The sequence below is a fragment of the Canis aureus genome, chromosome 13 (assembly GCF_053574225.1).
Source record: "Canis aureus isolate CA01 chromosome 13, VMU_Caureus_v.1.0, whole genome shotgun sequence".
Taxonomy (NCBI): domain Eukaryota; kingdom Metazoa; phylum Chordata; class Mammalia; order Carnivora; family Canidae; genus Canis; species Canis aureus.
The window spans coordinates 59,672,661-59,700,649 of record NC_135623.1 but is presented as its reverse complement, the minus strand read 5'-3'; positions in this window follow the sequence as shown (position 1 = coordinate 59,700,649).

Sequence of the window (27,989 nt, the reverse complement as noted above, 5' to 3'; positions counted from 1 at the left end):
TATTTCCCCATCCATAAAATGCAGGAAACAAGAACCTAGCTGGCAGGACCTTTGGGAGGACTGTGTTGATGGGCTAAAAGAACCTAGAGCAATACATGGCTCATGCTAAGTGCTTAACGAATGTTAACTATTGTTATTATTCAAAGGAACCAAATAGTTTTTGGTAAGTGTGATCATACTGAATTTATGAATATTCTTTTATTTTCCAAAGAACTTTCCCTGATATTATAGAGTAATTGCCTCACAGACCTCCTGTATTCGACTATCTTTTACTAAAAGATTTCTCACAAGGATACAGCTTTCCTGGTAGCAATTATTAGTATGCAAATAAGACATCTCTCTACCAGGTCATTTTCAATCTTTTTATGTGTGTTTAGATTTTTTTAAATTGAGGTGTAATTAACATACAATGTTCTATTAATTGCAAGTATATAACACAGTGATTCAACAATTCTGTACATTACTTAATACTCACCACAAGTGTAGCTGCCCTCTGACACTGTTCAATGTTATTACAATATTGATTATATTTCCTAGGCTATACTTTTCATCTCCATGACTTATTCATTTTATAACTGGACGTTTGTGCCTCTTGATCCTGTTTATCTATTTCATCCATCTCCCCACCCACCTCCCCTCTGCCAACCATCAGTTTGTTGTCTGTATATAAAAGTATTTGCTTTGTGTGTGTGTGTGTGTGTGTTTGTGTGTTTTAATAGAGTGTCCCACTGTAATTCTATCACTAGTACAGAGTTCTGGTGAGGAGACAGCTGAAACAAAACAAAACAAAACTCTGAGGAGCATTCTCTAATAGAATTGAATGATTTCTCCGCAGTGAGTGGGGATTAAAACTCCGGATTAAATGAAGAAAAATACCAAAGTTTTCTTTTCTTGATTAGCCTTTTCTGTAGCATTTTTTCACTCTCTCATATAAATTGTTCTAATATTTAACTTGTGTAGGGTATGTTGGAGTCATTTTTAATTCATACAGGAAGTAATTTGTAAGGTCATATTCTCTGAACCCACATGGTTTAAATTCAAATCTTTGCCACTCAGCAGTTTTTTAACTTTGGGTAAAATACTTAAAATCTCTGGGTGTTGGTTTTCTCATCTGTAAAATGATGATAATAACAGTTCCTACCCCACAAGACTGTAGTGAGGATTAAATAAGTTAATATATGTAAAGCATTTTAAAATAGTGCCCAGGCCTGATAACGCTCAGCAAACATTATTGCTACTGTCTGTGTTATAGTTTTTCCCATTACCTGGCTTATCTATAGAAAATGGATTTCTAATTATGAACCATTTTACTTCATTTTCTGGTCAACACATTTTTTTTAATTGTCTTCACAGCACTTAAATGTATTCTTTACATAAGCATCCATTTAATATCATTCTGCAGAAGTTTTACACTACAGAAGCTACTATTTCATTCTGGAAGCTGCTTAACTCTGTGCCCTCTCCAGCCTGCAAGGAGCTTGAGCAGATCTCTGCTCCCCTTCCAGAGCCCCACACTCCATTCAGAATCCAGAGTAAAGGGGAGAATGGGCTGACACTTAACTGCAGAAAAGAGGATCTAATGGTAGGTTGTACTAGATAGGGGAATAATTACATATGATTTTGATTCTAATTTTGTCCCCACAGATAAGCCCTGCTCAATGTAGCTGTTGAGCCGTGATCATGATCTTTCTCAGGTGGCATCAGGCAAGTTCATTCTTTGAGGGTTGCCTAGACCATTCCTCTAAGTTTTGCATTTATATATTTAAATCTCAGATGGTGATCTCCATGTAGGTGTCCAACAAACACTTCACATTTGATGTGTCTCAGAGTAACTCATTATCTTCTCACTGAAAATATCTCATCAGTGTGCAGCTAAGTTTGAAGACTATAAATTTGCAACAAGCCATTAAGAAGAGCTGTGGATTTTTCTTTAACTTTGCTCTGCTCAGAGAATGCAGATTCTGATATTCAGCCACAAGTTTTACATATTTTATGATATGATGCAGAAATCGATCAATTAATGAACAGAAAAATATAATGTGGAAATCTAAATGGTAAGAAACCTAGTACCCAGAAATCAATAGTTTATAGTTAAAGTGAAATCAAATTTACATGTCAATAACATCTGGTGAATTATTTTATTGGTCTGTTTGTTCAATAAGAAAGGGTAGATGAGGGAAGCCTGGGTGGTTCAGTGGTTGGGTGCATCTGCCTTCAGCTCAGGGCATGATCTTGGGGTGCCAGGATCGAGTCCCAAATCAGACTCCCTGCATGGAGCCCCCTTCTCCCTCTGTGTCTCTCATGAATAAATAAATAGAAATCTCTTTAAAAAAAAAATAGGGGGTGCACCCTGGGTGGCTCAGCGGTATAGTGCCGCCTTCGACCCAGGGCCTGATCCTGGAGACCGGGGATCGAGTTCCACGTTGGGCTCCCTGCATGGAGCCTGCTTCTGCCTCTGCCTCTCTCTCTTTCTCTCTCCCTCTCTCTGTGTCTCTCATGAATAAATAAATAAAATCTTAAAAAAAAAAAAAGGTATCTGAAAAAGGTTTTTGCCAAGACAGTGAGTTTATCCAGACTAAAAACGTCATGTACTCTTTTGCATATCCTTTATTCTCTCCTTCATACTTTGGTAGTGTAAAGTACCAAGAAGCTAAACAAATTAAAAACTCAGAAATTTTAAATAACATTTTTAAATTTCAATTAATTACCATGTAAAAGACCAAAAACTCTGACATTTTCTAGCAATGCATGGGCAGTTAGTTCAAATAACCATAGCAAAAAATAGTAATGCCCTGCCCAAAGTCCATATTGCAGTTGAGAAATTTGGGCCACGAGTAGCCTTTTACTTTCCAGAACTCAGACAAAACTTACTGTGATGATTAATTTTACATGTCAACTTGAGAGGACTGAAGGATGCCCAGATACGTGGTAAAACATTGTTTCTGGTTATGTCTGTGAGGATATATCCAGAAGAAATTAGCATTTGAAGCAGTAGACTGAGTAAAGAAGATCTCCCTAACCAATGTAGATGGGCATCATCCAATCCATTGAGGGCTTGCATAAAGAGGAAGGGCAAATCTGCTGTCTGTGTTTGAGCCAAGTTATGTGTCTTCCTCTACTTTCGGACATTGGAGCCCATCTCAGGCCTCTGTACTTTGCCTTAAATCATACCATTGGTTTTCCTGCTTCTCCATCTTTCAGATAGCAAATTTTGTGACTTCTCTGCTTCCATAATCATGCAGGCTAATATTTATAATAAATCTCATACTCATTCTCTCTCTCTCTCTCTCTCCATATATATAACCTATTGCTTTTGTTTCTCTGGAAAACTTTGACTATTACACATAGTGAGTCCAGTTTATTGCTTTCATGTTAACCATTTATAACTAGAGGCAAAGCATATCTTAACATACTATCTGTGCCATTTTAAAGTTTGTTATGAGCTTTTTATACATTTAAGAAGTTGACAACAGTAATAAACCAAGTCCTTCTTTTCTTTTCTTCTTTTTTTTTCAAGTATTAGTAGTGGCTGTGAGGTGCAGCTTTGATGGGCATAGATATTCCCAGTGTTCTTATCTTATATATCTTATATGGAAGGACAGAAGGAAACTCTGAGTCCTTCATGTTTCTAGTCATGTTCTCATATATACAAAAGAATACGTAGTAAAACTAAAGTAAAATAAATGTAATTTAAAAATGAATGTAGATGTGTTTAGTGGTAAGTAGAGTTTTGTCTGTGTGTTGTACGTTTAACATCTCTACTAGCGTGAAAGCTGGACAGTCAATCCAGCTATCCTGTGCCATTTCTTTTGCAGAGAGAAAAACAAACAAAAACAAAACTCAAGCTAATTTAAGAGAAATTAGCATTAATGGTTAGAGAGAAACAGAACTCAAAGTTTTTAGTAGTGTTTTTTTATTATGACTCCTTACATGAGGCAATCAAATCATCACCAATAAAATGTCTCCAATGAGAAAACGAGGCAAAAAAAAGTCATATAATACTTACTCAATCACATAATTCTGAGGCAGAGCATTGGATCAAAGATCAGAAAACCTGACTGTAAGTCTTTCTGTATCTTCTACCCAAGAGTCTTGTGTTTTGGAAGCAACAACATTTGACCTCATATGAATCATCACCAAAGTGCTTAAAACTTGGAGGAAGATAAGAGTCAGCAAAATTTAAATAAATCACAGCCCAGAAAAATAGCCACAACTTTGTCAAACTATCAAATAGTTAGCAGTTCCTTCTCTCCTTTCAAGGTTTATCTTGTTAGAGTTCACTCTTGGGTTAAGAGTAAAGATTGTAAAGAGGTTGTGTTTATAAAACCTTGTTCCTATTCAGAACTACTCATAATAGAATCATCCCAAAAATGCTAGTTAGTGCAATCTAGTTAAGAATAGAGGATACCTAAAGGTGTGAATTGTACCCATCAGTCTCAGCACTACAGGGTTGAGGTAAATTAGAATCCTAGTTCCACCAGATGACCTGCTCACAAAGAAAAAAAAAAAAAAAACTAGTTATATTCCCTCATTACATTCCCAGGCCTAATGCAATTCCTGACCTGATCGTTTTGAGTGAATGGTCTGCTGAAGCGTGCCAAGTTTAAGAGTGCAGTTCTTGGGGAAGTACTCCCTACTTTCCATATCACATCCTGACATCAAGACTTAAGGGAAAGTTAAGCCCATTTTAAGATCTTCTTGGTGTGTAGATCCATATCCAACCAACCTGGATGTATGAGTTATCTAACTGTGTAATGATGCTGTAGAACAAGCAACCAGCAAACTTCACAGGTATGTCACAACAAACATTTGTTTTGGTAATATGTCTGTAGGTTGTCTGGGTGGTTCTAAGGATTTAAACTAGATTTACCCAAGTTCATTCATTTATCTGTGGTTTACTCCAGTGGTGTTCTTATCTATTGAGGATCTGTATATCTGACCAGTTCTCATCTCACAGCAGGCTAGTCTGAGGATATTTTCTTGGCAAGAACAGAGAAGAGAATGAGAGAAGGGGAAGATGGAGGGATATTCATGAAGCTTAGTCACAACACTGGCTCCCTGTTACTACTGCCATATCCAACTGTCCAAAGCAAATCATAAGTGCAAATTCAAGAAGTATAGAAATATTCTTCTTTTATTATTGGAAAAGCTGCAAAATCACATTGCAAAGAATAGGGATACAATGGGGCGTATGGGAGGAGTGAGGAATCGGGGCCATTTTTATAATCAATATAGGACATCTGGGAACCTGAAGCCCAGCATATGATACATGTTCCCTTCAAGAGTGAGTCACAGTGACTAGGCTAGATCTCCATGCTATTCCCCAGTAGACCAAGGGTAGAGATATGCTCTCTAATTTCCTCTCTCTTCTGTGGTGCCCACCGCGTTCTCTCATCCTTGGCCTTGCTCCCTGGCATATTCATCCAAGGATGTTTCCTGAATGCAAGGGAAAAAATTAACACCCATAGCAAGAAAGAGGCACAGGCACCATCTTATCAGAATAGATGCCCAGGAACTTAAACAGGCACTGATGCTGAACCACCAGTGCTCCTTTGTGATTGAACATCAGCCCTCCATTTTCCATGAGAAAAACTTCTCCAAACTGCCTGTCTTGAACTCAAGTTCACCATGTTTCTGTAATATCTGACACAGAGTTTCTTTTGAACTTCAGGGATATACTCTACTAGTCCATTGATAATGTGAAATTCAGTACAAAATCCTCAATGCATGTGTACATTTTTCTGGAGAAAAGATCTATAATTTCCATCTGAGCCTTAAAAAGAGACTATGACTTAGAAAGGTTAAGAACTACTACTTATTTGGGTTAACTGATTTTTAAAAAATCAGTACACTAAACTGCCACAGAGCAAAGTAGACTTCTCTCTCCAACAGAGCATTTTCAAATCCCCTAACAGGATATATAACTGATGTTATTTAGAGATATTTTAAGGACCAAATGGAGCAGCCTTGAGGCAGGTAAATGTGTAGGACTGAATCTCATACTTCTGAAGAGCTGCTTTTTCAGGAGAGTTCCATTAGCCTTAAAAATATTCCCATCCTGGTAATATTTTAATTTAACAGTAATTTGATGATATATAAAAGCAACTCAACACCCAAAGAATGAATAATCCAATCAATAAATGGGCAGAAGACATGAATAGACATTTTTCCAAAGAAGACATCCAGATGGCCACCAGACATATGAAAAGATGCTCAACATTACTCATCATCAGGGAAATGCAAATCAAAACCTCAATAAGATACCACCTCATGCTGGTCAGAGTGGCTAAAATTGACAAGTCAGGAAATGACAGATGTTGGCAAGGATGCAGAAAAAAGGGAACCCTCTTAAACTGCTGGTGGGAATGCAAGCTGGTGCAGCCACTCTGGAAAACAGTATGGAGGTTCCTCAAAAAGTTGAAAATAGAGCTACCCTTATAACCCAGCAATTGCATTACTAGGTATTTACCCCAAAGATACAAATGTAGTGATCTGAAGGGGTACCTGCACTCCAATGTTTATAACACCAATGCCTATAATAACCAAACTATGGAAAGAATCCAAATATCCATTGACAGGTGAATGGATAAAGATGTGGTATAAATAGACAATGGAATATTACTCAGCCATCAAAAAATGAAATATTGCCATTTGCAATGACATGGATAGAACTAGAGGGTATTATGCTAAGTGAAATAAGAGAAAGACAATTATATGATCTCATTCATGGAATGAATTTAAGAAATAAAACAGAGGATCATAGGGGAAGGGAGAAAAATATAAAATAAGATGAAATCAGAAGGCGAGACAAACCATAAGATACTCTTAATCATAGGAAATAAACTGAGTATTGTTGGAGGGATGAGGGTGGAGGGATAGGGCAACTGGGTGATGGACATTAAGGAAGGCACGTGATGTAATGAGCACTGGATATTATATACAACTGATGAATCTCTGACCTCTACCTCTGAAACTAATAATATACTATATGTTAATTAATTCAATTTAAATTTAAAAACTTTTTAAAAAGCAACTCCATCATCCCAGAGCTTTATTTATCACTGAGTAGGAGGGCACTGAGAGCTATCATAGAGAAGAGAAAGAATGCAGAAGAAACTTAAATCTACTAATCAGGTTACCACCATCATTTCTGTTCCATATGGAGAACTACAACAATGATTAAGATTGTATTCACCGTCATCACATGCATTCACGGTCCTCCTGTCTTTTATTAATCATATAAGAACAAAGGAAATGATTGGGATTTTATAAAGAATGTTATTTACTTCTTTGTCGGGGATGAATACTTTCTTCTGGGAACCTGGAGTAGACAAAAGCCTGTTTGGGTTGAGATCAGAGCACACAATACTGCTGCCTAGTCCTGCTTTTGGAATAAAGACAGAAAACACAGTGAGGGAAGAAGCATTTTTGGTGTGATGAAAAACATTAGGGGAAGGAAGGAGCAGCCCTGGAAATTAGTCTTAGAACTTACACAGTCATAATTAAGTATCGTTGACAAAATGTCACTTGGCCTCAGTGGGTAATTTATCGCTCAAGATTCAGAAAGAAGTAACTATTAGCAGATTCTCAACCTTTTGTTAGAAACCTCATGCTGAAGGCAATCAATTGCTGAGTCTACCATTTCTGAACTTTAGCTCAACAGTATAAAAACCCTGGTGGACAACACTTCTCTCTTCTTTGTTCCCCTGAACCGAGTCAGAAAGCCATGGTCATCTCGATTTCCCAAGGGGAGTTGCAACAATGATTGGCTCATACCCACCATCACCACGCACAGGCAGCTCTCATTAATAATCCCTTTGGTTAATCCTGTTGTTTTGGTTAATCCTGCTGCTTTCTTCCCTCCAAGTAGAGGGTCTTTTCCTTCTATCAGATACTTTAAAATAATGTCTAAGTCATTTCAATATTAGTAGAACTCTGGGTCGGTCAAAATATATTTTTTTAATCTTTAAAAGAATTACGTTTTCAATTTCCTTCACGTGACCAGAAACAAAATGAAACGAATGAACAGCAATAACAAAGTAAACAAAAACTTCTAACAAAAATGGACCAGATGCAATTGTGATCTTAAACTGAGTCCCCACTAATATTATAGTTAAGACCGAGAATATTTTTCTACAAGTAAACAAATCTGTGTTCATCTGTTTGGGGGGAAAATAGCAGGAGAGAGCACTGAGAAAATGCTTGAACCAAGAAAGGCCTAAATTTGCAAATACTGCGACACACGGGACCCTTTGTCAGGTGCTTTCCATGTGTGATTTTATTTTATGCTTACAGAAAAGCTATTTTACAGAGAGAAAATAGAAGTTCCAGGAAGAACTTTAAACAACACCTCCCCCCCCACACAAATTCTCTGTTGATGGGTTTTAAGGAAAGGATTTCAACGTGGAGATGCTTCAATACACAGTGTGCAAAACCTCTGCACTCACACGGAAGATTTTGAATTCTCAGGCAAATCGGAGGAAACTAAATCAAGACTATAGGTAAGATCCTTTAATTAGGATGACTAAAATTAGCACCATACAACCTTTAAAAAATGCTTGAGAGTGCAATATGAAAACCAAAAACAAAACCTGCAGCCTTTCCCTGGGTCTGCCTGAATCCCAGAGGAGGTTTTTCCATACTTTTCCCCATGAAGGACAAATTGACTGTAGGACAGAATTTACATCTTATTTTAAAACTATCAACAACAGCTTGTCTTTTTACACTTCTGTCCTTGAGAATGTTCTTCAAGCCCCAGCATCTTTTTCAAAGTCTGTCTCTTAATTTGTAGCTTAAATGCAGAAACAGAATTTACCCTTGAGAAAACATTTGGAGCCATCTCTTAATTTAGGGGATGAGTCAGAATCCAGCAGGGCCATCCCATGATTCTATAGCATACAATTCACTTTTTTGGCATCAGATCAGCAAGACAGATCCATAAAAATAATAAGAAATAATAATTCCTCTAAAATCCCATAAAAGTGAAAAAGACTGCTTAAGAATTCTTATTATGTTTATAGGCATCAAAGGATTCAATTACAGTATTGTACAAGGAACTTTTAGTATTTATCCAAACATTTTCAATAATTAAATCATATTTTTTCATGTTGCCTAACATTTGCTGGCACCAACAGTGCGCTAATCTCCATAGAGGGCCCAAGAAATCAAGGATAATGATCTCCTACTGCCAATCCACAGGAAGGTTTGCAAATTTTACTGTAATGCATTGTAGGAAGTAAATTGCAGATTCGCCATCACTGAACAAACAGCTTGAAATGATAACTGAAACAAGACGGTGAAATTAGGAAGACATGCGTGGATGAGTATATAGCCCTAAATTTAGGTCATGAAAACTTCTGCATAAACAGAGAGTGAGGAAAAGTAGTCTAAGAGTAGAGCTTGTGACAAACAATTAAAGACATTTTATTTTAGGTTTAAAATAAATTACAATAATGAGGAAATCTTCAAAAAAGCAAAAGCTATTTGGGGCTTTATTAATAAATGTATTGGCTTAAAATAAGTGACAGTTCCACCTGTTGGCTTAAAATAAGTGACAGTTCCCACCTTCTTGGGACACCCGCTAAATTGCTTGTTCTCTGGAAGGAGACAACAACAATCTGGAAAATTCCCACGTGGGGAATGATGAAGAGAAATAAGAATGGTTAATTTGATTTCTGTGAGTGGACTTAACATGAAAATATAGGACCACTGTCTTCAAATGTTTGACAGGCAGTAATGTAGAAAAGGGATTTAAATGCTTTTCCTTGGCTTTGACAAGCAAAATAAAGCTCTAAATGTAGAAATTATAGCCAGGGTCATTTTGACTTAAAATATGGAAAAGTTTCTAATCCTTGTTCTACAAGTGACCAAACTGCCCCCAAAGTACTGTCTTGGGTTTCTGGTGCTGAAGGAGGAGATATGGGAAGACAGATCCTATGTCTAGTAGGAAACTTCTTCTAAATGACTTCCGTATTCCTAGACTGTTTAAGGGGCTGAACGAGGTATCTTTACAAGAATAAGCGAAAGGGAGAAAAATGATACTTTTTTTCTTACTAATGTAACTTAAAATGAGAATCTGTATGGGAATAAATCCTCAATCAAAATACAAATATCCTACGACAGATGTCTTCACGGTATTCCAAAAGTTCTCTTTGTTTCCATGTTTGTTTGCTTGTCTTTTAATGCAATTTGATCTTTTTTTTGAAGATCACTCTGAAACTAAAAAGGGAAGTTTCTGCTTAATTTTCTTCTCTTTGCCTTGGGAAATTTCTCTAGTAGTAATGGGTAGGGCTAATTGTACAACCATGATCTTCTTGGGACACATACAGTGGCACCCAACACTTTATAACTGGTTAATCCCAAGTCATTAGGGATTTTTCTCTCCGACTAGACTGCATATAATGTCTACAAGTCAACTTCCTCAAATCCTCCTGAGTCTAGGTGATGGGGCTGACTCTCTGGGGATAGAAATTAGGGGTATCCTTTCCTCATCCTGCTAAAGCTAATTAATACCAACAGAATGCCATCAAAATGTCCTTTGGAGGAAGTTTAATGGAGTTCTAAGGTAAATCATGTATTTCTGGATTACCTAAAAGTTTACTGTACGTATCTACTTTGTGAGCTAAAAATAATAATGACCCTCTATTTTGAGAAGTGTCAGACTTGCTGTTACTGAGCCACAGGTGTATTCCTGAAAGAGACATGATTATAAACATTAGTTGAAGAATATACCTGAGAATGCTATGAGCTGCTTATACATAAAGGTAGAGGAAATTCCAGAAAATGGTGGTTTTCCACAATTACCTTCTGCACTAATCTTCATTAAGGGTGAAGAGTATAATTCTATGCCTGCCCATTATTGAGACTTCCAGAATGTATTCATTTCCCTAGGACTATGTTCTCCTTGCACCATTCTTAATATATATGCTTAAATATTATCAATCTCTCTTTTCTTTCCTTTTACCCTCTACCTGTCCTTCCTTCACTCATCTTTCCTCTCAGTGACAATCAAGGGCTATTTCTCTAGCTTGTCTTTGAGCAATCTATGTAGAAAAAATAAGAGAACTAGGTCCATTTATCTTTAGAAAACAAGTGACATTCGAAGGTCCTGAAATATATATATTCATATTTCATTCATATATATTCATATTTCATATGTATATGATATATACAATCCTCTGTATAACTCAGTGTGATGATATTTTAAAATAGGAAACTAATTATTCCAATATTCACATACATTAACTAAAACTAGTATGAAAATCAGAGAATACTGTTTCTGCAAAATAGTATTTGCTTTCATCAAACTAGAAAGCATTGTTTATTTTTTTCATCCTGAAACGAAAAGCCTGAGAGCAGTTTCCAGCTCTCCACACCCTCCAGCTGCAGGGCTCGGCTGCACTGCTTATCACCATGCTAGCTGGAAACATTAGATCACCAGCTGAAGGAGCATGGCCTATGGATCATAGCTTTCTCCCTGTCAATTTGAGTATTGAAACAACCACTTAAGACACTGAGTTTCAAAAATGAAGTCAGTGATAAAAGAAAGGAACTGCTTCCATCTGAAATATTAAATTCCCCTGGGAAAAGTTAGAGAACTCTTCCCCAAGATTAAAATAATAATAATAATAATAATAATAATAATAATAATAATAATAAAGAAGGAACCAATAAATTGATTTCATGGCAACTGACACTTATTCATACGTAAAGGTTTCACAATGCTAGGCTTAGAATAAAAGCTTATAAGTTTGGTACCAGCTCTCCACAGGAAAGACTAAACACCATTATAAATGATAAAAAACTATATACACAGAATCCATTTCTTTGTTTAAAATTGTGTGTATTCAAAGCTGTGGGAAAGCTAGCAAGAGAGAAATAGTCTGTCCAGAAAGCCTCCTAGAAGAATGTAAGCAGTGCAGAAAGAGAGCTACTTACAAATCAAATTTAGAACTCAAAGGTACCTTAAAACTATTTGATCCACACTTTTATTTTTCAGATGTAGAATTAAAGAGAGGTTGTGAAGAAAATCGGTTCACAAAATTCACATAGGGAGAAATCGCCCTGAAACTCAGATCTCCTGAGGACTGGCTTATTCAGAATTCCTTCTATCCAACAAACATTCTATTTTGTAAGCACTAAATCAGGCCCTACCACATGTATGGCAGTTGCCGACTGGGGGAATCACATAAAGATAAATATTCGCCCAAATAGTTTATGTTGTAAGAGGAGGGATACAATATAAAAAGATTTTCTAACACACAATATAAAGAAGTATGTGCCATTAAGGAAAAACAACATGACTTCTACTTTATTAAACACAGCCTTTGAGAACTGGCAAATACTCATATAAACAAAGCTCATGACCTGACAATTTTATTTTGTTGTTGATGATGCTGTTAAAATATAAAAAATCAGCATTCTATGGTTCTATGAAAGCTACTTTTGGTTACAAATTACTGGGCCATACTGTTTCCTTTACCTTTTAAAAATTGTTTTTATTTTATTTTATTTATTAACCTAATAATACATTACTTATTCTGATTTGGAATAAATTTGTAGGGTTTTTTTTTTAAAGTTTTTTCTTGGTATTGTTCTGATACCTTTCCATTGAAAAGTGATTCTGGTAGAACAATTATGAGAGACTTGTAAAATGCTGCACTGCTATTTAACCCCCAGCATAGTGCAGTACATTGCTTCCAACTAAAAATCAGTTAAGCTTATAATATAATACACTCTAAGCTTATTTAGTAGATCACAGAAAATTAAGTCAACACTCATTCAACGAGAATATAAAGATTATATTAACCACATATTGCCTTTGAAATGAATCTATTCATGTTACACTCTGCATGTAAATTTTACGCTAATTGGCTCTTATGCTGTCCATGAAAATCTCTTCTGGAAAGTAATCTGGGGAGAAAAGCCAAAATGTGAACTTGTCAAAGACAATGAAGACAGTCAAGTGTATGCCAAGAAGTTCGAGATTATTTGGAGCTATTATTTATGTTAAATTTTTTCCTTTGTTACAGAAAGAAATGATGTCTCAAGATAGGAAAACTCTATAGTTTCATCACAAAATAAATTCCTTTGCCAGTAAATCTCAGCTTTAATTTTATGAATATTTAAAAAATACAAGAGAAAATTATGTCTTCATTTCTTTCAATTCATGTTATTAACGTTTCTTCCCCTTTTTCTTTCCAGGTGTCATGAATTATCACCATCAGCTTTCCTAAAAGCTCAGGGCCCTAGAAAATCCTGGCAGCTGTTGATTTGTAAAGTATTTTCCTACAATATGTCCTTTTCACATTGGAGTTTTATAGAGGAAAATAGTTCTTGATTAAATAAGTGGAAGACAGCTGTTATGTCCCCATCATGTACTAAATCCAGGGTATTTAGAATATCCTACAAATCTAAAATCTGAAAACTACACAAATAACAACAATAAAAAAGAAGAAAAGTTATGAAGAAAACAACAAAAATAACTGAAAACAATTTAAATATAAATACCTATGAAAGATCTTTCTTTTAAATTGAGTCTCCTCACCTCCCTTCCACAAACCTAACTGAATTAGAAAAAAAAGAAACAATCAACCTAATTTTTCAAAGTAGGATTGAAACCACGAAAAACTTTCTGAGTTGCTGTCTGTAGGTTAAAGGCCAAAAGCTTCTTTTAAGACTCTAAATTTTGTAGTTTCTGTGAAACTATCTAGGATTCTGCAGTCCACATTGATAAAACTAGATAAAATGCAAATATAAAACAGGTGCTTCCAAAATATGTCTGAAAAAAGTTTAATGGTATATTTTCTAGTTTTATTGACACATAGTTGACATACATCATTGTATAAATTTAAGGTATAGAGCAGGATGGTTTGGATGGTTTGATTTACATATTACTGTGAAATGCTTGCCACAGTGGGTTCAGCTAACATCCATCTTATTTTATTTTAATTTTATTTATTTATTCATGAGAGACGCAGAGAGAGGCAGAGACACAGGCAGAGGGAGAAGCAGGCTCCTCGCAGGGAGCCCAATGTGGGACTCGATCCCAGGATCCCGGGATCACACCTTGAGCCAAAGGCAAATGCTCAACCGCTGAGCCACCCAGGCATCCCTAACACCCATCTTCTCATATAGGTACAATAAAAAGAAGAAAGACAAAAAGGAACAAATGTTCTTCTTGAGAACTCATAGGATTTACTGTCTTAACCACTTTCCTATGCCTTATTCCAGTTTTTAAAAATATTTTATTTATTTATTCATGAGAGACACAGAGAGAGAAGCAGAGACATAGGCAGAGGGAAAAGCAGGCTCCTCGCAGGGAACCTGATGCGAGCGAGGCTCAATCCCAGATCCCAGGATCATGGCCTGATCCAAAGGCAGAAGCTCAATCGCTGAGCCATCCAGGCATCCTGCTTTATTCCAGTTTCACTTTTCGTGGTTTCAGTTACCCACAGTCAACTGCGGTACAGGTGATCCTGCTTCTGACATATAATCAGAAGGTGAGTAGTAGCCTACTGCTATGTCACAATGTCTACATCATTCACCTCACCATGTGTGCATTTTATCATCATTATGTTGCCATCTTGGTGACATTGCTCCCTTATGGCACTTTTTTAATGGTACTGGTAATGGTATTTACCCTGTCCCATTAACATCCTGAATGTTAATAATCATTAAACATGGAGAAACAATTTGATCTCCCTTACTTCTTGTGTTACTATTCTAGGGAGGCCATAACAAGGTACCAAAAAGGGGGTGGCTTAAGCAACAGAAATTTATTGTCTCAGAGTTCTGGAGGCTGGAATTTCAAGATCAGACATCAACAGGATTGGTCCTTTCTAAGAGAAAATTTGTTCCCTGTCTCTTTCCTAAATTTGGTGGTTTGCTGGTCTCTTTGACTTTCTTTGGTTTGTAGAGGCATCACCCAGATTTCTGCCTTCATCTTCACATGAACTTTTTCCTGTGTGCATGTCTGTGTCCAAATTTATCTTTTATATAAGGACAGTCATATTGGATCAGGGGCCCATGGTACTCAAGTATGACTTCATTTTAACTTTACTAATTACTTCTATAAAGATCTGCCTATGTCCAAATAAGGTTACATTCTGAGGTACTGAGGTTTGGGACTTCAACACATAAAAGTGGGACATGGGACGCAAAGTTCAATCTATTATAATTCCCAATGGACAAAAAGAGATGCATGAAAACTAATATTGTAACATAAAAATAATAGTTTTTCAATATGATATTGGCTGAAATTCCAGTCACATGATCATGCTTTCAATGAAGAAACTAAAATGATGAGATATACTCATTTACCTAATGAAACTTAGGTTTTGACATTGTTTGTATGATATTAATGAGAAGGTTAAATAAATGTTTAATAAAAAATATATTTTTTGGCTCAGTGGTTTAGCACCACCTTCAGCTGGGGGCATAATCCTGGAGACCTGGGATAGAGTCCCACGTCGGGCTCCCTGCATGGAGCCTGCTTCTCCCTCTGCCTGTGTCTCTGCCATTCTCTCTCTCTCTCTGCGTCTCTCATGAATAAATAAATAAAATCTTTAATATATATATTATTTTTTATTTGTGGATAAGAAAATATATTTTTCCAAAATTCTTTCTCTTTCAACCTTCTTCTTCTTTCTCCTTCTCCTTCTTCTCCTTCCTCCTCCTCCTCCTCTTCTTCTTCTTCTTCTTCTTATTCTTATTCTTTCTTATTCTTATTCTTATTCTTATTCTTATTCTTATTCTTATTCTTCTTTCTTTTTAAAAGATTTTATTGAGTATTACTTTGTAACCTGTCGGATAATCTTGCTTTTTAATTGTAGTATCTATTCTATTTACATTTAACTATTCATTAGTTGGAATTTGGTTTACCATTTTGCTATCTGTGGTTTATGTGTCCTGTTTTTTTTTTGTTTTGTTTTGTTTCAGTGTCTTCCTTTCCTGCTGGTTTTGAGCTAGCCAAATATTTCTGTATTCTAATTTAAGTTTTCAATTGGCCTTTTAGCAAAAATTCATAGTATTTTTAATAGTTAACATTATACTACTTCACAAAAAATATAAAAATATAGAACCAGTGTCGTTCCATTTACACATTTCCTTATGTGCTATTTTTGTCATATGTGACTTATCTACGTATTATAAATCCCATTATACAATGTTCTACATTTTTATTTTTATAGTAAGTTGAATTTTTTAAAAGTAAGAAAGTATAAAAGAAAAATAAAATTAGATGAAATCAGAGAGGGAGACACACCATAAGAGATTCTTAACCATAGGAGACAAACTGAGGGTTGCCAGAAGACAGGTGGCTGGGGGGATGTGGTAACTGGGAGAAAGTCATTAAGGAGGTCACTTGATGTAATGAGCACTGGGTGTTATATGCAACTGATGAATCACTGAAATCTACATCTGAAACTAATGATACACTCTATGGTAGCTAATTAAATTTGAATAAAATAAGATACAAAAAAGAGAAAAAATATTATATATATTTATATATTTATAAAATTATATAATGTTATATATTTGATTTACATATAATTTTATTATATTTATAATTATATACTATTTATATATAATTTATATATTTATAAAATTATATATAATTATATTTATATATTATATAATATGTATAATATGTATAATTATATATATATGTATATATATTTAGCCATGCTTTTAATTTCTTCCTGTCAATTTAAGTATCCCAGGAGTATCATACTTTCTTTTATTTTTTTTTCCATACTTTCTTTTCAGTGTGAAAAACTTCCTGTAGATTTCTTGTGTTTTCACTCCTTTGAAAATGTCCATAGGTCACAATATGTTCATAGTTTTTATCTTTTTCCTTTCTTTTTTTTCAGACTGAATTAATCACTTATCTTCAAGTTCACTAGTCCTTTTTTATACTGTCCTTAATCTGCTGCTAATCTTATCAAGTGAGTGTTTTATTTGAAAACTGCAATATTCATTTCTAGAATTGCCATTAGATCATTCTTTATATGCCTGTTCACTCGTTATAATCATATTCTTTTTTGTGCTTGATCATATTTGCAATAGCTATAGTGTTTTTTTTTTCTGCTAATTCAACATCTGAATTATCTCAATGTTTGATTCTAGTTCCTCTTGATTATGGTTCTTATTTTCCTGTTTCTTTATATGTCTGGTAATATTTTATTTTACACTAGATATTTTGAATGACACACAATAGCAAATCTGGGTTCTTTTTTCTTCTGATAAGGATTGATTTTTGTTATAGAAGGCAGTTAGATTTGCTGTATTTAAGAAAATACTTGAGCATAAATTATACATTGCTATCTCCTTTCTAGATTTCTCCTCTCAATTTTCAGCTATTTTGACATGCCTGTAGTCAACCTCTGAATCCTAAAACCATGAAGAGTATGGCTTTTTAATTGAGCTACATAGCTACCCAACACTATATGAACTAAAGTATCATAATATGTATACGCACATTAAATGTTTTTAATATATTAAAATAATTTAATATATTTTAGTAATTTAATATAATTTATATATATATATACATATATATATATTAAAAACTCACCTAGTCTCTTTTTTTCAAAGCTTGAATCATTTGGTCCAGTTTATTATTTTTTTTAAAGATTTTATTTATTTATGTTTTTTTTTTTAATTTTTATTTATTTATGATAGGCACACAGTGAGAGAGAGAGAAAGGCAGAGACACAGGCAGAGGGAGAAGCAGGCTCCATGCAGGGAGCCCGACGTGGGACTCAATCCCATGTCTCCAGGATCACGCCCTGGGCCAAAGGCAGGCGCAAAACCACTGCGCCACCCAGGGATCCCCATTTGGTCCAGTTTATATCTGCATTAAGTTCTGCTCCAGTGCTTATAGATTGCTATTGTCTTTTAAATATATTTTGTTAAATAAATAAATAAATCTTTTAAAAAATAAATATATTTTGTTGATAGTTTATAATTATGAATTTAGGAGATTAATCTTACATAATCTATCATTTAGAGAACTTTAATTTCATGTATTAATTTTAAAGAAATTAAATTTTAAGAAACAGATAAAATACAATCTTTAACAAAATTTGAAAAATATTTAGTTTAAAAATATATTAATGGAGTCAGACTATTTTGGGTTTTTTTTAAAGTATAATTGACATACGACATTATGTTAGTTTCAGGCCGTGTCCTTATATATATAGATGTGTGTATGTAATTATAGCTGTATCTCCCTTGCCCCTGGCAAAACAGGGGTTTATAAATCAATCTAAGCATTCTAATTAATCTTACAGAGCTAGAATTCCTTAAGTAACAACAAATCTTTTCTTCATTTTATGTAGGCAACAGATTCAATATAAATGTTATTCTCTACTCCCCTAAACAAAATCATAAAACAACAGAATATCAAAACATATCCCTCTGGGAAACAGGAACTCTCAGTCATTGTGTGTGTATTGTAAACTGGCGAAACTGTTCTTAAAAGCAATCTGGGAGTGTTTAGTCAAATTAAGAGTACATGTACCCAGTGATCTAGCCTACTGATTGACAGATGTAGAAGTCCATAGAAATTCTCAAAGAGACTCATGACTGTTGTAACCACTGATATAGTAGTTGAAAAATAAAACATTGCTGAGAATACACAAGCACTGTTTTTGATGGTAGGGTTCTAGAGGTAAACACAATGCTCACTACTAAATGAATTAAGGTAAAGGGTAGATACACATTATGATACATAGACAGCAGTTAGAATCAATAAGCCTGATGTACAGAAAAAAACGCAGATATTAAAAACAGAATTGAATGAACAGCAGATGAAAGTGAAGTAGATACTTTTATTTTTTTAAAGTATTTTATTTATTTATTCATGAGACACAGAGAGAGAAGCAGAGACACAGGCAGAGGAAGAAGCAGGCTCTCTGCAGGGAGCCCGATGCGGGACTCGATCCCAGGACCCCAGGATCAAGCCCTGAGCCAAAGGTAGACGCTCAACCATGAGCCACCCAGGAGTCCCAAATTCTTAGTATTATCTTATAGTTACTTAATGTTCAATTTTCTTGACTGACCCATAAAATGTATTTTGAAGATATTTGTACAAATTAAAATCTCAGTAAGTTATACAAATTGTACTTGGTTATTTCTTAAGATTCTCTTTTTTTCTCTGTCTCATAAGACTCCTTTAATCTTAATAACTTTTTAAACATGTAAATATGGTTGAAAAAAACTGGGTCACTTTCTATGTAGACTATCCTGCATTCTAGACTTGGCAGATTGAATTTTTATGATATCGTTTAATTTGTTTCCCTCTTTTTTGCATTTCCTGTAAACTCTTTTAATATTGATCTCAATTTCTAACCACCTTCTAATAGCAGTATCACTGAACCTTTAATTATATTTGAAGAAAGTGTTCTCATGAGTATTCAAAGAAAGCACAGCAGTTTCTTCATATTCTCTAGACTTTTTCTCAGCTAAACATTCCATGAATATCTTTCTAGAACATATTATATTTAAAAAGGTAACTTGAGAGTGACCTCCAATTGTGGGAAATCGTGGTTTAAAAATAAATTGCCTTATCACTTCAACTAGAATGCCCTATTTACATTGACCAAGAATGCCTTTGATTACATTCACTTAAAACAGAAAAAAACTCTACTGAGGAAAGGAAAGAAAAAATCACTATATTGCAGTGACATTTTTGGCAATATGGATCTATACTTACTTTTGCCGAATTACTGTCAAAGATGTTAGCCCGAAGTTAAAATGTGACTACTATATAAAATCAAACCATTTCATTTATTTTATAAATTAAATTCTTCCTTTCCAAAAATCTATAAAAATTTAGAAGATTTTCATTAGATGATAGATTTCCATACAGTTATTTGAGGACTTGGTAGAAGAGAATGGAGCTCTTTTTATAGATGGAGCTCTAATTTTATAATCGTATATCATATTTTGCCAGAGTAAAAATTATACAGGACGACGAATTGAAGTGGACCAAAGTCACATTTTGTTGCTGTTATTCTGGTCTGAATCATCCCGGAATAAAGGAAGTATAGTCACTTTGTGATAAACATTTGTGTAGTTTCTGACATTGAAAACCAAAAAAAATGGTATAGAAACCAGGAGATAAGTTCCGTCTGGCCAGTGCTGATGTGGGTGCTTAAATCCACGCATATCCTCACAAATATTCATGCACAGAACACACACGCACGCACTCACTACTCTTTGATTCTTTGCTTTCAGACAACATTGCTAAGTAGATATGCTTTGTAATGAATATACTAAATGATCGTTAGGTAGTTAGTATTGCTTTTTTCATACTCATCTTGAAATACATTTAATCTCAGGCATATATGATTTTAACAAGTTTCAGCATCTCTCTTTTGTAGTCCAGGATGCTGAACTGCAGATGTGTTTGTTATTCTTTTTCTTTTGTGTGTGTGTGTGTGTGTGTGTGTTTGTTTTTCAAGGGAGAGCAAGAGTGCGTGCACATGTTGGTGAGCAGAGAGGGGAGGGGCAGACGGAGAGGGAGAGAGAATCCTAAGCAGGCTCCTCACCCAGCATGGAGCTGGACTTGGGGCTTGATCTCACAACCCTGAGATCATGACCTGAACTGAAATCAAGAGTCAAACACTTAACCAACCGAGTCACTCAGGCACCCCAAGCAGAGGTGTTTTTATTCTGAAAAGAATGATGCTTACCCATAAATTCTCCATACTGCACACAGGAAAGGAACATATGGAAATTGAGCATTTCCACTAGTTTTTCTCAGAAACTATAGACCTTAACACTTCTGTAATCCAATTATTTTATCAGCTTTTCTTAGTACTACTATAGACATTTATTTTTAAAAGAAAGACAATGGAGAAAAGTTTGATACATTTAGTGGAAATTAAAAAATATAAGAAACTTGTGATTTTTATACTTCTCACCCATCTTGTGACAGTACCTACCTGGCTTTATTTTCTGCTTTTATTTTTTTAAACTTTTTTTTTTTAAGATTTTATTTATTTATTCATGAGAGACATAGAGAGAGAGATTGGCAGAGACACAGGCAGAGGGACAAGCAGGCTCCAGGCAGGGAGCCCGATGTGGAACTTGATCCCGGGTCCCCAGGATCATACCCTGGGCTGAAGGCGGCGCTAAACCGCTGCACTACCTGGGCTGCCCTATTATCTGCTTTTAAATGATAACATAAACAGATATCAAACTGATTCATGAAAAGGATTTTAGTAAAATGACATCCTCGAGTCATTATGAAAGTAAGTTTTGCAAGGGAAAATTACTGATTTTATTCCAAGTTCATATGGAAATGTAAGACAATACAATAATTTCTTACAGATACCCTTTTGTAAATATATCTACCACCACAACTTAGAAATTATGTGTTTTGGAGGGTAGGAAAAATACAAAATTTCATGTAGTAAAAAAGTAATAAAATAATTATGCAAAATGTTTATTTTTATTACAGCAAATATGTTGCTTTGAAGATTATAGAAACTGCCAGGTGAATAAAAATTAAACTTATTTTAATAGCCTAAACTTTTGTCAGAATCAAGCAATCTGAAAGCACTGAATGGCTATTCATTATTCTTGTGCATGGATGGTAGGCCGTGACACTAATCCACTAACAGGATTCTCTTTGTATTCAGGAAGTAGTGCATGAAAAGTAGTCAAATGCACTGTATAGTTCCATTAGCTTGAAAAAAGGTACTGTAGTTTAGGGCACCAAGAATAGTTTTTTTTTTTTCCTTTTGTTTTCTTCTGACTGGCAACATGAAAAAGGGGGTTAAAAGTCAAATGTCCACATTGGATTCACCTTTGTTACTTCCTTGTTGTGGAAATGAGGGCAGGTTGCTTCACTTCTCTGAACTCATTTCTTCATCGGTAAGTTTAAGGGGCAACCAACCAATTTACCTATATTATTAATCTTTTATGATTCTAAGAAATGATTGAGTTAAGGGACATCTTTCTTTTATGTGTGAAAAGTTGTTATATCTAAGATTATCTAGGAGAAAGAATTACACCCTTCTCCACAATTAATTTTCACATATTGAGTAAATATTTTCCGAAATATTGTCCTGGCCATCCTTAAAAATAAAGCTACAACTCTGAAAGAACATTTTCTTTTTTTTAATTATTTTTTTTATATATGATAGTTACACACAGAGAGAGAGAGAGAGAGAGGCAGAGACACAGGCACAGGGAGAAGCAGGCTCCATGCACCGGGAGCCCGACGTGGGATTCGATCCCGGGTCTCCAGGATCACTCCCTGGGCCAAAGGCAGGCGCCAAACCGCTGTGCCACCCAGGGATCCCAGAAAGAACATTTTCTTATTTATTATTATCATTATTATTTTAGTTCAGCAAAAACCATTTCATTAGATGAGTTTAGTTTTTTATAGGTATTTAAAAGTTGACTAAAAATTTCACCTTTCAATGAATCGTGTTAGTATATACTATAAATAACCATATGTAAGTAACTGAAACAGTTAAAAAAAAAAGGAGAAAGAGAAAAACTTCAATTAAACAGAACAAGATCTCTCATGTAGGAATAGGATAGAGATTTTTAAGGTTACTACAAATGAACTAAACACCAAATGTCTTTTCATTTCAGTTGGTAAATTATTTTAGCATATTATGTTTGCTTTTAGCCTTTTAAAATACATGTAAGCGAAACTTATGGCAAAAAGTGAAAGCAAAATAAATCAAGGATATATAAAATTAAAATATATACCTTTCAAAGTAAACCAAGTGCACCCTTGACTCTTTTAAACTTCCAGTAGTAACTTCTAGCATAATATCAGATTACTCTAGGTATGTATATTCTGGTATATAAAAATGTACACATCGATACATTAATTTTTATGATTCTGTAAGTTTCTAAAATAATTATTAAGGTGACGCATGCATATAATTTTAAAGTTAAGCTGCTCAGAATGCGGCAAAAGACATACAAATTCTATGCATTAATTGGTATACAGCACTAGAATAAATTGCCAAAACTGAAATTGTTAAAGAGTATGTGAATCTTGTCAGATTGCTCTCCCACCAACTTGTACATACACTTGTACTCCCACCAACAGAAGAAAGTCCTAATTTTATCACACTCCCACCAACACTGTGCATTATGTATCTTATTCTAATTTGGTTATTCAAATCAGATGTTGCATCTTTAATTCTTACAATACACTTGAAAAAATCCCTATAGCCTTCTATCCTCTTAGACAATTAAAAAAGTTAATTTCCTCAGCCAGTTGGATCAGTGCTATAAACCATAAAATGCATAGATTCATTATACTTTAAACATAAGCCTTAAATCTTATAATTCTTTTCTGTATTTCTCTCATAAATGTGTTATTTACCATAATAAAAAAGTTGTTTTTATTCTATGCTTTGTCATAATTTACATAATCATATGAATTAGGAATTTGGCATTGTGGGTTTCCATTTTTAATATATTAATATGTCTTTTGGTAAAATAATTTAAGTTAAATTATAATATCTAACTTGGATATAAATATTATAGACCATATTGGGGATCCCTGGGTGGCTCAGCAGTTTGGCGCCTGCCTTCGACCCAGGGTGTGATCCTGGAGACCTGGGATCGAGTCCCACGACAGGCTCCCTGCATGGAGCCTGCTTCTCCCTCTGCCTGTGTTTCTGCCTCAATCTCTCTCTCTCTCATTAATAAATAAATAAATAATTTTTAAAAATATTATAGACCATATTGATTATTTCATGGAATATGTATTTAATTTATCTCATTAATGGAAAAAAGTAAGTCAATTTTTTAATACTTTTAATTTTTTTAATTTTTCTTACTTATTGCTTTTTACACACACATGCAAACACACACTTTACAGATGATCAAGAATGCAAAATGAACATTATCGTGAGTGTAACTTTATTTGTAATTATTTCCTTATGATAGATCTCCAGAAGTAGTATTATTATGTCAATTATTTTCTTCTTTATAGTATTTGTGTACTACAATGTTGATTTCCCCAAAGCAGTTAAACCAACTAGTTACCATTAATTTTTGAAAATAAAATTGTCATTAATAACTAGTATTGGTTATTATTTATTCTATATTTGATTTATGTAAGTAGAGAAAATACTTCCACATTTATGTTTTTATTTGTATGGCTATGAAAACTAGAACCATGGTGTTAGTAAATAATGTATCTTTACTAGTTTTATGTATCCTTAATGAAATCATACACATGATTATATATTCATACTTTAAAATTTCCTTCTATGTTTTTATATTTAAGTATATTAACTCTTCATTGTATAATATTCTCCTATTCCTTTGTTTTCATTTTTTTGTCTTAGGTATGTCTGATTATGGGATTTTTGACACATAGCTTTTCAATTTTGAAAGAATCAAATCTTTTCTTTTGTGATCACAACAGTTATGTCTAAGCTTATACAGGTAAGATTGGCGATTAATTAGTTCTAGTATCTTCTGGATTTTCCTGGCATGATATTTGCCTCCAAAATCTATTTTAAAAAACAAATTATAAAAGCAATCAATTTAATAAGAAGACTATTTGGGATTCTTGGTCTCAATCCCAACGTGTGTATATGGGGGCGGGGGGAATGGAAGGAGGATTCCACACAACACTAAGGCTTTCTTGGGCACTAGGAAGTTGTCTGAGAAGTCAATTCAATTCTGACACTATCTACCTGGAGATAGCATCAGATTCCACAGATTGACCGCTTAGTCCCACAAAACCGCCCCCATCCACTTTAGACTAGACAAGCCTAGCCTGTTACCTGTGCTTTTGATGACCAGCTACAAATTGGAGCTCCCAATGACACCCCTCCAACTCTGGATGGCAATTCCAAGTCCAGTTGCTACCTATATATTCCAATATAACCAGCTATTGCTTAGCTATTATAATAAACAATAGTGCAGTAAAATGAAACCTTGTCATCAAAGATTCCCTACTAAATGCACACAGCATTGTGCTAGAAGGTGGGAGAAAGATATGTGTACACTCTGTCCCATTTTATGAGTTAATTTTCAGTGAGGATAGCAATTATACATGTATTTTTGCCCTTAAGTATTCTCCCCTGAGGAAGCTGATTCCTCTGAGGCCCTCTTGAGAGATGAGGGGTTTTGTTTTATTCCTCAAGCCATCCATTTGCTCCTCATGGTGACTCTCAGATGATTCTCTTTCCTTCCCTGGACAAGATACCAGTTTTGTTTTGTTTTGTCTTTGAAGATTTTATTTATTTATGAGAGAGAGAGGCAGAAGGAGATGCAGGCTCCATGCAGTGAGCCCGATGTGGGACTCGATCCCAGGACTCCAGCATCATGCTCTGGGCTGAAGGCAAGCACCAAACCGCTGAGCCACCCAAGGATCCCCCAACATACCAGTTTTAAATCTCATCCCTCACTGAGGCTGTTATCTGTGGAAACCCTATGGAAGTCCGTATGTCTCAAATGTTTGTTCCTAGTTTCCCAGTCCTGTCTGATTCTTAGCTATTGCTTTACACATAGATACCTCTTCCAATTCCCTGGACTCTCAGGTCTTAAAACTCCCGTCCTTTAAAGACCTTGTCTTCCACCTGTCTCAACCACTCTACTTGTATGGATATTAATAAACACAGCCCTTCTATAATTTCAATTCCCTTTACTCTTTCAGCACCACCTTCTTTCCTTCCTGCACATTCTCTTTGGTTCTCTGGCTTCGGTGTTCTTTTAAATCTACTGAAATGTCCAATCCTATGATCCTATCCCTTTGTACTCACTTCCATCTTTTTTTTATTTCTTTTTTGCTTCTTATCTGGCTTAAGCTTTACTGTCTTTACAATACCCATGAAATCATCCTCAGCTTTTATGCTTTTGTCTTACTTGGCAAATTACTGTCTGATTAATCCAATTCTCCCCTTACCGTACACCTATACTTCCACACCTACACCACAGCAGTTGAACATGGTGGTTGAAAAGCATGAAACCTGCTGTGGATCTGAAAGGAGTGGTCTTGTGCATTAGTTGCCTGGTGCTTACCTCTGCGATTCGCCCCATACCTCTTCTCTTCTAACTTCCAACGCCACCTCGTTCCACTGCTGCTTTCAGGTGAGAAATTTCTTCCTGTATAACTGAGAAAATTGAAGCTATTGAAAACAACTTCCAGATTCTCTATATGTATCTCCAACTTACTGGCATTTACACCCATGAACTCTGCTTTTAGTGAGCTGTTTTTTATGTTAAGCTAATTCCTCCATGTGTACCAGGAGATCTTATTCACCAGCAATTCTTCTATTTCCTATGTCTGCAAATTTTCTCCCTTTACTGGATTTCCTACACCATACAAGCATGCAGTCATCTAACTCATCTTAAAGAAACAAACAAACAGTAGAAGCTTCTTTTGATCCCACTTTCCCAAACAACCACCACTCCTTTTTTTTTTTTTTAAATAATAACTCTGTTTTTTTTTAATTTTTATTTATTTATGATAGTCACACACACAGAGAGAGAGAGAGAGAGAGGCAGAGACATAGGCAGAGGGAGAAGCAGGCCCCATGCACCGGGAGCCTGACGTGGGATTCAATCCCGGGTCTCCAGGATCGAGCCCTGGGCTAAAGGCAGGTGCTAAACCGCTGCGCCACCCAGGGATCCCCACTCCTTTTTCTATTACCTTTTGTGTCAAAACTTCCCCTAAAATCATTTATATTGGATGTGTGTGTCTAGTTTCTTCCCCCGAATTTTTTAAATTAAAAAAAAGTGTTTTTCTTTTAAACAACTTGAAGTCATTCATATAATATTCAAATGCATGTAGAACTAAACGTTGAAAAAAAAAAGGGGGAACATTGATAGCAATTCCTGAATTATCAAGTTGATGAAATTGTGACTTCTATAAAGGTAGAAGAAAAATTATGAGTATTATTTCTGTGGAATATTTAAAATGAAAATACAGATAGGACTGAGAGGCACTGATGCATTCATGCATTAACAATAATTGCATTTATCTTATTTTTTCCTTTGTACTTATACAGGGCTATACCTGGTCAGGTCTCTCAACATTCATAAAGACATAAATCTACATTTTAGGGATATACTTTTATTAATGTAGCAATAAAGATGAGCAATTAATCCAATAGAAACTTCTGCTTCTTATAATTAAATTTAAACTTGTTGAATTTTAAACTGGGTTTTAGATTTGTATGGAGAATAACCAAGTTATTCTCCTGAGATAAATATTTCATAACCAGTGTCTAGCCTCAGGTTATATGCTTTTTAATACAAAACATGAAAAGGTCCAGTTGTGAGAACATTTCCCGCAATGTTTGATTTCACTTCAAGGTAAATGAGAAGTGAGGTTTCAAGCCACATTCTGAAACCATTTAGCCCTTCCAGTCATGCCCAGTGACGCCAAACTTGGATGTTTTGAAAAAAGTTAAGTGCTCACGATGCCAACTCTAGGGAAATATTTGCACAGTTCTCCTTTGGTGCATATCAATCTGAGTGCTGCTTTTATTTCATCTTCATAAAGCATTAGATTAAAAAATTAGTTCCAGAATGGATGGCATTTCTAAATACTTAGTTAAACTATAAACCAGCTAGTCTCCAGTCATAATGCCTAGGTCAGTTTACTTCCCTTAACTCTAAATCCAGAACTGCTGATTTCATGGAAATAAATTCTGAAAGAAGTGCATTCACATAAACAAGGAATTAAATGCTAGATATAGAGATTGTACACTCCTTTGTCTTTATATTTACCAAGTAAAAGATTAACCAGTAAAAGGAGTACATCATCTGGATTATTTCTATATCAAAAAATATTCAATTATTGTGCTTTGAATTATTTAGTGTTTAATAAAACTGTAGTTCTGCTCTTGGGTGGTCAGCTCATGGTGGAAAAAGAAAGTAATTATGTTAACATATTTGAGTAGCACCATATGCTTTTTCTTAATTTGCTTCTGCCCTATACAACGTGCACACAAAACCTGATTAGAGCTTTTACTAAAGAATGTCAT